Genomic DNA, 12,726 nt, shown 5'->3' with positions numbered 1-12,726 from the left:
AAAGGCCACCTCTTGGGGCACTTGCCCAGTTGAAGGGCCAGTGGTCTCACCAGTTTGAGATGGGCAGGAGCTGGTCCAAGTTCCTAAAAAACAACTGAAGAGATCATTACCATGGTGACCTATGAATGTTACCTATCAAGTAGCGAATGAAGGTTAAGTTTTAAGTTTCAGTGTTCAGTGGTGTAGCCTTCAGCTTCATGGAAAAAGGAAAAAAAAAAGAAAAGAAAAGAAAAAGAAAACACCAAAAAAACAAAAAGCAAGCAACCAAAAGCAAACAGGGCAGCCAGACCATATCAAATCGGTTTCACTACAAGGGACCAGCCTCTGCCCCAAGCTCCGGAAGTGTGAGAACATGTCACATGGCCAGTCTGGTTAGGAAAGCCGATAATGAAACAAGTAGCAGTGCAGAAGTGGGATGAATGTTATAAGAAGAAAAGTTCTGGGAGAAACGGGACCACAAAGTGGCACAGGCCAGCCTGGTCTCTCCTGATGCCACAGTCGGCACCATCTCCCCATCCCCAAGCCCTATTTAATGCTGATGTGAAGTAGGTGAGACCCAAGGGGAAGAGAAAGTGTCTCCTAAGCCTGGAGTAGAGAAGAGGACAAGGACAGCCACCCCTGTCTGTAGATCCCATCAGATCAGCAAGGGTAATGCTGTGTTTTCTCTAATCTCCATTTTGCCATGGCAAGTTTACAGATTGCAAAGTCCCTTCTCTTCATGATCTCAGCAGAACTTCACAACACCTCACCTGAGGGAGGTATCCCAGGGACTGTGCTGCCCATTTTACAGACGAGGAGACTGAGGTTTAGAGAGGGCATTGCCTGCCTGGTGACAGTCATGTGCTCCTGTTACCTGTATCTAGATTCCGAGTTTGCCGCACGATCTGAGTCTCCCAGGACTAGGGCATGGATCAGGAGAGTGTTTTGTAAACACCAGGGAGATACTCACCTTGGAGGTTACCTGTATGCTAACTTATTTACCTTGGAGGTTACCTGTATGCTAACTTATTTAATCTTCATGTCCGCTCTATGAAGTAAGCAGTATTATTGCCTTCATTTTTCAGATGAGGAAACTGAGGTATGAAGAGGGTAAATAATGTCCTTAGCACCACGGAGCTAGTAAGTGGAGACCTTTGGAATATGAACCTAGGCAGGCTGAACCCAATGCCTGTATGCTAAGACATGGTCCACCACACTGCCTCTCAGAGGGTGCTCAAATATTTGTTGACGAAAAGTACAAAAAGTGTGGGAATGTAAAGTAGTACAGCCATTGTGGAAAACAGTATGGAGGTTCTTCAAAAAACTAAAAATAGACTACTGAATGATCCAGCAACCACTGCTGGGTACATACCCGAAGGAAAGGAAATCAGCATATCCAAGAGACGTCTGCACACTGCCATGTTTATTGCAGCACTATTCAGAATAGCCAAGATATGGAATCCACCTAAGTGTCCATCAGCAGATGAATGGATAAAGAAAATGTGGCATGTGTACACAATGGAATACCATTCAGCCATAAAGAAGAATGAAACCCCGTCATCTGCAACAACATGGATGGAACTGGAGGTCATTATGTTAAGTGAAATTAGCCAGGTATAGAAAGACAAATGCTGCATGATTTCATTCACATAAGGGAGCTACAAAAACGGACATCATGGAGGTAAAGCATAGAACGGTGGTTACCAGAGGCCGCGAAGGAAGGTGGGTGGGGAGAGGGAGAGAAGTTGGTTAAGGGGTACAGAAATACAGCTAAATAGAAGGAACAGGTATTTGATACTACAGTAGGGAAATTAGAGTTAACAACAATTAATTGTGTATTTCAAAAATAGCTGAAAGAGAAAAATTGGAGTGTTCCCAACACAAAGAAAAGATAAATGTTTGAGGTGATGGATGTCCCAGTTACCCTGGTCTGGCCATTACACATTGCATACACGCCTCAAAATATCACATGTATCCCTAAATATATACAACTATGACATATCAAAAAGAAAAAAAGTAAATAAAATTAGAGCTTACATCATTAAAAAAAAAAAAAAAAAAGGAAATAACAAAAAATGACCCTGGTTTTTATCCAAGCTTTCTTTAGTTGGTGGGAAAAATGGCCTAACCCTGCCCCTGTGGTGTTAAAGGGTGTGGGCATCCTGAGCTGTTGCTATGATAACTCAAACACATCAGCAAAGAGATGGTTCACACCTGTAATCCCAGCACTTTGGGAGGCCGAGGCGGGTGTGGATCATGAGGTCAGGAGATCGAGACCATCCTGGCTAACAAGGTGAAACCCCGTCTCTACTAAAAATACAAAAAAAAAATATTAGCCGGGCGTGGTGGTGGGATCTCTTCCTCGTAGTTGCCAAATATAATACCCTTCTCAAAAATCCGCAACTTCTTCAACCATTTTGTAGCATTTAACACCATTAGTGAGGGTTCTCCAAAGAAACAGAACCAATAGGACATATGTATATAGCTATGTATGCATCTCTTTATATATATATCCATATCCATAGACATAGGTGTATAGAGAAATATTATATAGATAAAGAGAGAAATAAATATTTTAAGAAATTGGCTCATGCAATTACGGAGGCTGGCAAGTCCAAAATTTGCAGGGCAGACTGACAGGCTGGAGACCCAGGAAAGAGGTGATGTTGCAGCTCAAGTTTAATGGCAATCTGGAAGCAGAATTCTCTCTTTCTCAGGGCACCACATCTTTTTTCTCTTAAGTCCCTCAACTGATTGGATGAGACCCATCACATTATGGAAGGTAATTCACTTTATTCAAAGTTTGCTGATGTAAATGTTAATCTCATCTAAAAAATACCTTCATCTTAGAAACATCTAGAATAGGCCGGGCGCGGTGGCTCAAGCCTGTAATCCCAGCACTTTGGGAGGCCGAGGCGGGCGGATCACAAGGTCAGGAGATCGAGACCACAGTGAAACCCCGTCTCTACTAAAAATACAAAAAATTAGCCGGGCGCGGTGGCGGGCGCCTGTAGTCCCAGCTACTCAGGAGGCTGAGGCAGGAGAATGGCGGGAACCCGGGAGGCGGAGCTTGCAGTGAGCCGAGATCGCGCCACTGCACTCCAGCCTGGGCAACAGCGTGAGACTCCGTCTCAAAAAAAACAAAAAAAAAAAACAAACAAAAAAAAAACAAAAAAAGAAACATCTAGAATAGTGCTTGACCAGCTATCTGGGAACTGTGGCCTAAGTTCACACACAAAATCACCCATCACAAACTCCATTGACAGCTCCTTCTTGACGCTTTTCTGGCTTATCTGATCCTACATACTTCTGGTCCTCCTTCTAAACTTCTTTGACTTTCGCTGTTAGCTTCTCCTATTGGCATATTTTTTATTTCTCTTTCTTTCTTTCCTTCCTTCCTTCCTTCCTTCCTTCCTTCCTTCCTTCCTTCCTTCCTTCCTTCCTTCCTTCCTTCCATCCTCCCTCCCTCCCTCCCTCCCTCTCTTTCCTCCCTCACTTCCTTCCTTTTTTGTTTTTTGTTTTTTTGTTTTTTTTGGAATGGAGTCTTGCTCTGTCACCCAGGCTGGAGTGCAGTGGTGCTATCTCGGCTCACTGCAAGCTCCGCCTCCTGGGTTCACGCCATTCTCCTGCCTCAGCCTCCTGAATAGCTGGGACTACAGGTGCCTGCCACCACACCTGGCTAATTTTTTGTATTTTTAGTAGAGACCGGGTTTCACCTTGTTAGCAAGGATGGTCTCAATCTCCTGACCTCAAGATCAGCCTGCCTCAGCCTCCCAAAGTGCTGAGATTACCGGTGTGAGCCACCATACCTGGCCTTCTTTTCTTTTTCCTTTTCTTTTCTTTTGAGACAGGGTCTCACTCTGTCACTCAGGCTGGAGTACAGTGGCACAGTCTTGGCTCACTGCAACCTCTGCCCCCCAGTTCAAGTGATTCACCTGCCTCAGCCTCCCGAGCAGCTGGGACTACAGGCGTGCACCACCATGCCCAGCTAATTTTTGTATTTGTAGTAGAGATAGGGTTTCACCATGTTGGCCAAGCTGGTCTAGAACTCCTGACCTCAGGTGATCCGCCCACCTTAAAAGTGCTGGGATTACAGGCATGAGCCACCATGCCCAACTGGTGTATTTTCTAAATACAGGCATTCCCTACCCTTATGTTAGTCAGTGTAAGTAACAATCGCTGCTGTAGCAACCATCCCCACACCCCATTATCTTTAATACAATGAAAACTTATTCCTCACTCACATTGCAATTCAATATGGGTTAGGCAGTTCTCTTCCAAATGATGACTCAGGGACCCAGGGTTCTTCCATCTTGTAATACCATTATCTGTAACAAATGGCCCCTAAGGTTGCTACAAAATGGAAGAGAGAATGGAGGATCATGCATAGGAGAATTTTATGGACTGGGCTGGAAGTGGGATACAGCACTTTTACCCACATTCCATTGGCCAGAGCCCACTAAACTGGGCTCAACCTAACAGCAAGAGGGCTTTAAAACAGAGGCAGCCATATGCCCTGGAAGGAGAGAAGAAACACAGATCAGGGGGTACCAGCATTCTCCACATAGTTCACCTTCCTGGTCACCAAATACCTGTTCACTCCTTTGTTTTCACATATACAACACATTCACCCCTCACCATGGAGGCAACTCAAAGTCCCATCTGGTCATTGCATTGAGATCAAAGTCCAGGCTCTCTGTGTAATCCTTATTCATCAGGTCAGCCTGTAGCTCCCATATAAAATGGGAGGAATATGGATCTGATAATCACAATCAAAATGCCCATTTAGAAAATGGAAGAATGAAAGACACAGAGTTGCTACTGATCTACAGAAATGTTGAGATCCCTCAGATGTTCTAAAGATCTCTAACCCTGGGGTGGGGAAAATTGCTTGTTTAGGCCCTGATGCAGATCTCTGGAAGAATTCTCTTGTCCATGACACCTTAGATGTGCCCTCTGGAAGGTGCTTCCTGGTGTATCACCCTCTTTATGCACATCTAAAGTGGATGTTGGGGAATGAGTCATTCCTGAGGGCTGTTCACTTCTCACAGCCCACTTCTTCTTGGAGCAAGGTTGTTTTTTAGCTCCACAGGTCAGGATGATGCAGGACAGGTGAGCCCTCAAATTGGGGCTTAGCCTGGGAGGGTTGTTGGCTTCACCTGGGAAAGAATCAAGGGAGAGCTGGTGGTGTTAGACAGTAACTTGTATTGAAATGGCAGTGCACATCGGCAACAGAGGGACTGCTCCTTGCAGAGCAGGGCCACCCCACAGGCAGTGTGCCCAGATTAGCCGCTCAGAGGCAGTTCTGCAGTCATATGTATACCCACTTTTAATTATATGCAAATTAAGGAGTGGTTTATACAGACATTTCTAGGAAAAGGATGGTGACTTCTGGGTTGCAGGTCGTTGCATGGAAAGGGGTGGTAACATCTGGGTGCTGGCATGACAGTGGTAAATTGACATGGCATCCTGATGGGCATGTCTTATGGGAAGTTCCTTCTGCCATGCCCCTGTTTTAGCTAGTCCTCAGTTTGGTCTGGTGTTCAAGCCCCATCTCTGGAGTCAAGTCCCACTTTCTACCTCAAAGGTACAGGTGAAGGTCTGGACGTGTAGGGGTTTTGGGCAATGATAGTCCCTCAACACTTAGCAAAATCTCATCTATTTGCTTCTAGTCCATTCCATGGGCCGGTGACCACACCCAGAGTTTTTTCCTAGCTGTAGTTTCCAAACCTACTATTTTCATTTGTTTCCTCTACCCCAGGCCTCTCTCCCTAAGGGCAGTCAGCTACCTTGATGCTACAAGAGTTGACTGGAAAAGCCACATCCTTAATCTAATCATTCCACCTGGCTAAGTCTAAGAGGGCCTTGGCTACTGGAAAGTTTTGCAATTTACTTCTGTTATCTGGGATCTACAGGCAGTTGGTGTTTTCCTTCCCTTTAGGCTTAAATTTTCCGAACTTTGTTCCCATTCACTTCTCTTTGCAAACCAGTCAATTATTTCACTTTTCTCTTCCTTGTGTTCCTTCGTTAAATACAGGCAATAGCAGAGAACACACCACTACTTTGCTTATTTCTAACAGATGCCCCTAGGCACGCTGACTCCATGGTAGATAGCATGGGGCCTGCTATCCTCAATATCATAGGCCCAGTTTACCAATTATCATAACACCAAGGATCATCTTCAGCCTCCTAATGTCAGGGTCCTCACCTGCTATGCAGTATTTCCATATTTCCATTTTTAGTATAGCAGCATGTCATTTCAAGCTATCAATTTCTAGAGTTGTTAGAGCAAGTAGCACCATACATGGTCATACCTGGCTCTGACAAATAACTGTGAGATTTTAGTGACAGCACAATAATCGTTTACTTCTCATTCACATCACAATCCATGGCAAGTTCGGTGTCTGTCTTATAAATGTTGACTCAAGGATCCAGTGTCCTTCCATCTTGCGATGCTGCCATCTTCAATATGTAGCCTCTAAGATTTGGTAGAAAGGAGAGAGATAGGAGGAGTGTGCAGTGTAGAAAATCATGCGCTAGGCCTGGAGGAGTCACACAATTGCTATCAGGCACGTTTGTTCCATTGACCTTAGTTCGGTCATATGGCTCCAACTAGAGGTTAAGGGGGCTGGGAAAAAAATCCCCTAGCTCTGTTTCCCTGAAGAAAAGGGAAACAAAGATGTTGGTGAACCCTAACTCATTAACGAACCCCTCTCCAACCCAGACCTCTGCAGAATTTTTACCTTTTCTCCCTAATGAGCTTTCTAATGTCATGAATTGGAGCTTCATGCAGTGTCGCTGCCTTGGTTTCTCCCCCAAAAATCAATCCTTTGGAAGTTGAAGAACGAAATATTTTTGAGAGAACACAGAGGACTAGTCAAGGGAATGTCATAACTGTGTTCTAGCAAAGTTGGCTATCAAGTGAAAACTTCAATTTAGTTCTAATATTGACTTCAATTTACAATAAGAAATAGAATGCCCTGAAAAAAAAAAAAAGTCCATCAACATACTCTATTGAAGACTTGTCCAGATTAAGTGTTAAATTTACTTTTTAAAGGCCATCCTCTGAACTATGTGATATTTTCACAATTCAAGAGTCTCCTTTCTTTTCTTACTTCCTCCCAGAACTTCCCCTATGATATCTCCCATGTCTATGGATTCTTGCCTCACTGTACATTTACCAGTACTGGAATTTTTGAGTACTATAATGGCAAAGAGGTGTATTGCAATACCACTCTTAAACCAGTGGGTGATGCTATATAACATGGCCTCTTGTAGCTTGATAAATCTTCAGAGGGTTTAACAGGGTCAAGTTAATACCTATGAACCTTAGGTATTAATTGGGTTCATTAATTAGGTTCATGAACCTTATTTCATGAACTCTGTAAGGATACAGTTCTGAGAAAAGTCGCTTAATTACAAAGGATATTTCAGCGCTTAACCCTCACAGATTAATATAATAACAGCAAAGACAAACTACCTAGGTTCTTCATCTGAATCAATTATAAATTCAGCAAGAAAGTGGCTGACTTCATTTGGGGCTGGATGTAGATGAAAAAAGAAAGAGGCTTGAGGGTGTGTGGGAATGGGAAGCGTCTTTTAATTGAATGATCCACTGGACAATGAAAAGGGATCCCTGCAGGAAGTCCTACGATTTAGGTTACTGCAAATAGGACTGGAAACATCTCTGTCTTCAGGTGTTGAGGAATTAGACATATTAAAATAGAAGGATCAGAGCTGGAGAGATGGGACTGCTTTGGGGAAGGTATTCTCCAAAGCATTTGGTACACAGAAATGTCTTCATGGGAGCCCTGTAGCAGGTTGGGCTTTTAACATGATAAGAAGGACATGATGGACATTTCTATCCGTGTTCTGGATGGAGACCCAGAAGTCCAGCTTACCTGTTTGTTTCTTACTCAAAACTGGAAGAACAAAATTCAGAACAATCTTGACAGAGGGCTATAGTGCACTGATAAGATACAATTCAAGAGAGATAAAACCCCACATTTAGTATCACATCATTTTCACTAGTAAAGGATGAAGCTTAGTAATTCAGAGCAAAAGATCTAGTTGATATTTGGTCATGCATGACTTTTGTTCATTTATTAAATTAATATATTTTGCTTGTGTAGCCAAGTACTATGAACCAGAGATATGTTTCCTATCCTCATGGATAGTATAGCTTTGATATGAATCAAAAATAAATAGGATCTTAGATTGCACTAATGGAAAAGTTATTTCAGGTAATTTAACAAGCATTCATTAAGCACCTACTGCATGCTAAACTGTGTCTTAAAGAAGGGGAGCTGCTGTGGTTTGAATATTTATCCCCTCCAGAATCCACATTGAAACTTAATCCTCAATGTGGCAGTGTTGAGAGGTGGGACTTTTACCAGGTGATTGGGTCATGAGGTCTCTGCCCTCATAAATGGACTAATCCATTCATGGATTAATGGATAAGTGGGGTAATGGATGAATGAATTATCATGGGAGTGGGACTGATGGCTTTATAAGAAGAGGAAGAGAGACCTGAACTGGCACACTCAGCCCCCTTATCATGTGATGCCCTGCATTGCCTTGGGACTCTGCAGAGAGTCCCAACCAGCAAGAAGGCCCTCACCAGATGCAGTCCCTCAACCTGGACTTCTCCTCTTCCATAATTGTAAAAAGTACATTCTCATTCTTTATATATTACCCAGTTTTCTGTATTCTATTGTAGACAACAAAAAACAGACTAAGACAGGAGTTGAATGCTGAATGACAGAAAAAGGTGTGAACAATCATCTGATAAATTTCAATATAAAATGCTTAGTCAGGATTTCTTTAATTTTTCCATTGCCATAATGATGGAAAAGAAGTAGCAAACATATCTTTGAAGTCTTTCATTTTATTTTTAAAAACTGTATAAGAGTTACATGCCATACCACAATGAAAAAATATATATTTTAATATTCAATAATAATGGTTTTACTGAATTGAGGGTAGGAGCTGATATTTTTAAATTGTATGAAAATGCATTTACAAATAAAAATAATAGTTTGAATTAACTCTAGACATATGTTATTGTCCTACACAGGAAGAAAGAATACAAACGTGAATTCTTCTAAAACTAATATGTACATTTAATGCAATTATAATTACAATGCCATGTTTTTTCTTTTAATTATTTTTTTCTTTTTAGAGACAGAGTCGCCCTCTGTTGCCCAGGCTGGAGTGTAGTGGTACAGTCATAGCTTACTGCAGGCTCAAATTCCTGGGGTCAAGAAATCCTCCTGCCTCAGCTTCTTAACTAGCTAGGACCACAGGCACACACCACCATGCCCTGCTCATTTCTTAATTTATTTTTTGTAGAGATGGGATTATCGCTATGTTGCCCTGGCTGGTCTTGAACTCCTGGCCTCAAGTGATCCTCTTGCCCCAGCCTCCCAAATTGCTGTGATTACAGGCAAGAGCCAATGCACCAGGCCTAATGCCGTGTCTTTTCAATGGGGCAAAATTAATTTAAAGTTTATATAGAAGAATTAATGTCCAAGAAAAGTCAAGAAAATTTGAAAAGGAAGAGTGAAGAAGATGACTTTCTCAATATTAAATATTAGTTTTAAGGTAGATAGTTACAGCTGGGAGTGGCGGCTCACACCTGTAATCCTAGCACTTTGGGAGGCTGAGGAGGGTAATATGCTGACATCCTGTCTCATAAATAAATTTTTTTTTAATTAACTGGGCCTGATGGTGTGCACCTATAGTCTCAGCTACTTGGGAGGCTGAGATGGGAGGATTGCTTGAGCTAGGGAGGTCGAAGCTGCAGTGAGCCGTGATCATGACACTGCACTCCAGCCTGGGTGACAGAGTGACACCCTGTCTCAAAAATAAATAAAATAATATTTTTAAAAGCTATGTCATTAGAACAGTATATTATGCAAGAAGAGAGGAATCCGAGGAATAAACTAGAAAGTCCTGATACAGATCCAAGTTTATTTGGGAAAATTTATGTGTGAAAAAATGGTATTTCAACTCAGTGTGATTAGGGTGATTTATTTGATATATTATGTTGACATAATTGGCTATACATCTGGAAGAAAATGAAGTTAGATCCTACCTCATCCTTCTCTTATACTTGCATACACACAGTCTTACACACATATACACAGTCCTACACACATACACCATAAACATATCAATTCCATTTTGATTACATATCTAATAAGAAATTGACGCAATAGAAAGTTAGAAGGAAATTAGAATAGCTGTCTTCTAGCCAGCAGAAGACATTCTTAAACAAGACATGAGATTTAGAAACTATAAAGAAAAAGATGAACAAAAATCACTTGCATAAAAAGTTTAAAAAGTCCTTGGTAATCAAGGATTAAAAAAATGGTAATCTGGTTGGAAAAACATTGACAACGCACAAAGGGTCACTTTCTCTATTTATTTAAAGAGCACCTATAAATTGATAGAAAAAAAGATGAATAACTTGATAAAATGAGCAAACAATATGGATAGACAAGTGACAGAGGGGAAATTTTATTTAAAAATAAATAGTTGAAAACAAAAAATATACAAAGAGATTATTAAGGTGGTAAAAATGTCATTTTTCACCCACAAGATTGGCAAAAATTCAAAGGATCAACACCAGCCTGATCAACATAGGGTAATGGACATTCTCAGACAGGGTGGAAGCCACAGCAGCTTTTGGGGAAAGTCATCAGGTAAGATATATGAACATTAGGAATACATGTTCTCTTTCATCCAGGCGTCTCAGTGGGACTCTCTACCTCATATAGAGCCATAAAGGCTCTAACAAATTAGGATGCATGCAGAAGGCTGTTTATTGTGGTAGTGCTCAGAGTGACAGGAAAAACTTGGACAAGGGGAATGGCTGAAGAACATATGCTCAGCCTCACCATGGAATATTATATAGCTATTAAAAATATGAGTTAGATCTGTCTGTGCATTAGCTCAGAGGGATGTTCATAATATTTTACTAAGTAGAAAAGAGTAGATAGCCAAGCAATATGTATCATATAATTTTGTATTTATTTTTTGGAAAAGATAAAAAGGCAAAATCCATTTAGTAGATATCAATATCTAGATAGATATATACATACACACATATATACACACATGCACACATATATTCTAAATATAAATATATGTATATGTATGTATATAAATAGACAACCACTTTACTTTAGAAGCAGGAGATTTAGCGAGGAATTGAAAATAAGGCAGAGAGAAAGGAAGGAAGGGAAGGGAAGAGAAGGGAAGGGAGGAAGGAGGGAAGAAAGGAATGGAGAGCCAGAGGGAGAAAGGGAAGGGAAAGGGAAGTTTACTCACCAAACATTGACTTTCCCCCCGAAATCTCTGAATAATACCAGAGCCAGTGGCCTCTTTGTCTCTGCGTGCAGTACAGCCTCCCCAGAAGTCAGCTTGAGCCAATCTGAGAAGCACAATGTATTATAAGATAATACAAAAGGAAGCAGAGAGTGCCTTGGGACCACAGGGAGTGACACCTCTCAAATCACAGGTAGAAAGTGTCCTGCCACTCTCTCCCCTGGCCAGTCAAAACAGTTCTCCCGTGTTTGGTGTAAAAGCCACACAGAGGGACAATGAAGAAATGCAGCATCCTTGGGGGCAGGGATGAGGAGAGTGAGGTTATCTGGCAACTCCACTCAATGCGAGGAGGTTGAGGGACCTTATGCTATAAGGAAATACATTTAAGTGGAGATACAATATTGGTTTTCAAATGTTTGAAGGGCTTTCTTGTGGGGGAGGGGTCAACTTATGTATTGCCTTAGAAATAAGATATGGGGCAAAGAAGTTACAAGGAGGTGGCCGGGTGCAGTGGCTCATACCCGTAATCCCAGCACTTTGGGAGTCCAAGAGGGGCAGATCACTTGAGGTCAGGAGTTCAAGACAAGCCTGGCCAACATGGTGAAACACTGTCTTTATTAAAAATACAAAATTAGCTGGGCGTGGTGGCGCACACCTGTAATCCCAGCTACTCAGTAAGCTAAGGCACAAGAGTCGCTTGAACCCAGGAGGCAGAGGTCACAGTGAGCCAAGATCACGCCACTGCACTCCAGGCTGGCCAACAGGGTGAGACTCCATATCAAAAAACAAAATAAAACAAAATAAAAAACAAAAAAAAAAAGTTATAAAGAGGCAGACTTCAGCTCTATGTAAACAAAACCTGCTAAGATTCCTTTGCACCCCTTTACATTTTCTGTAAAATGAGAACCATATCAGATGCTCTAATAATGACAGAGAGGTGCAGTGAGAAGATGGGTTAAATTCAGAAGTGGTCCTTGACTTTAGGTGCTCATTAAAATGACTTGGAGAGTTTTAAAATCCTGATGCTCTGGCTCCACCCACAATTCATTCATTCATAACCTCTGGAGGTGGGACTCAGGCACTGATAATTTTTAAAGCTCCCAGGTGATTCCATTGTATAGCCATTGTGTAGCTGAGAACCATTGGTCTAAAATAATTATTAATTGACATCTGGGTAGTTGTGGAAAAAGCAGGTTTGACTTAAGGCAGATCTGGCACCATTTTTTTTTTAAGGGATCACTCACCTAATAATTGGAGCTAAAGGTCACGGTAAAGCAACTCTGGAGTGAAATACAGACCACATAGCCAGTCAATAGCATGAGGGATAGTGAAGGTAGCATAAGCAACCTTTGTCTACTTGTAGGCACATGCTAAGCAGTTCAGGATTGGCTGGCCTCAGAACTTTCCCCAAGAAGC

This window comes from Macaca fascicularis, chromosome 8 (genome assembly GCF_037993035.2).
Source record: "Macaca fascicularis isolate 582-1 chromosome 8, T2T-MFA8v1.1".
Lineage (NCBI taxonomy): Eukaryota > Metazoa > Chordata > Mammalia > Primates > Cercopithecidae > Macaca > Macaca fascicularis.
Note: the sequence above shows the minus strand (reverse complement) of the source record.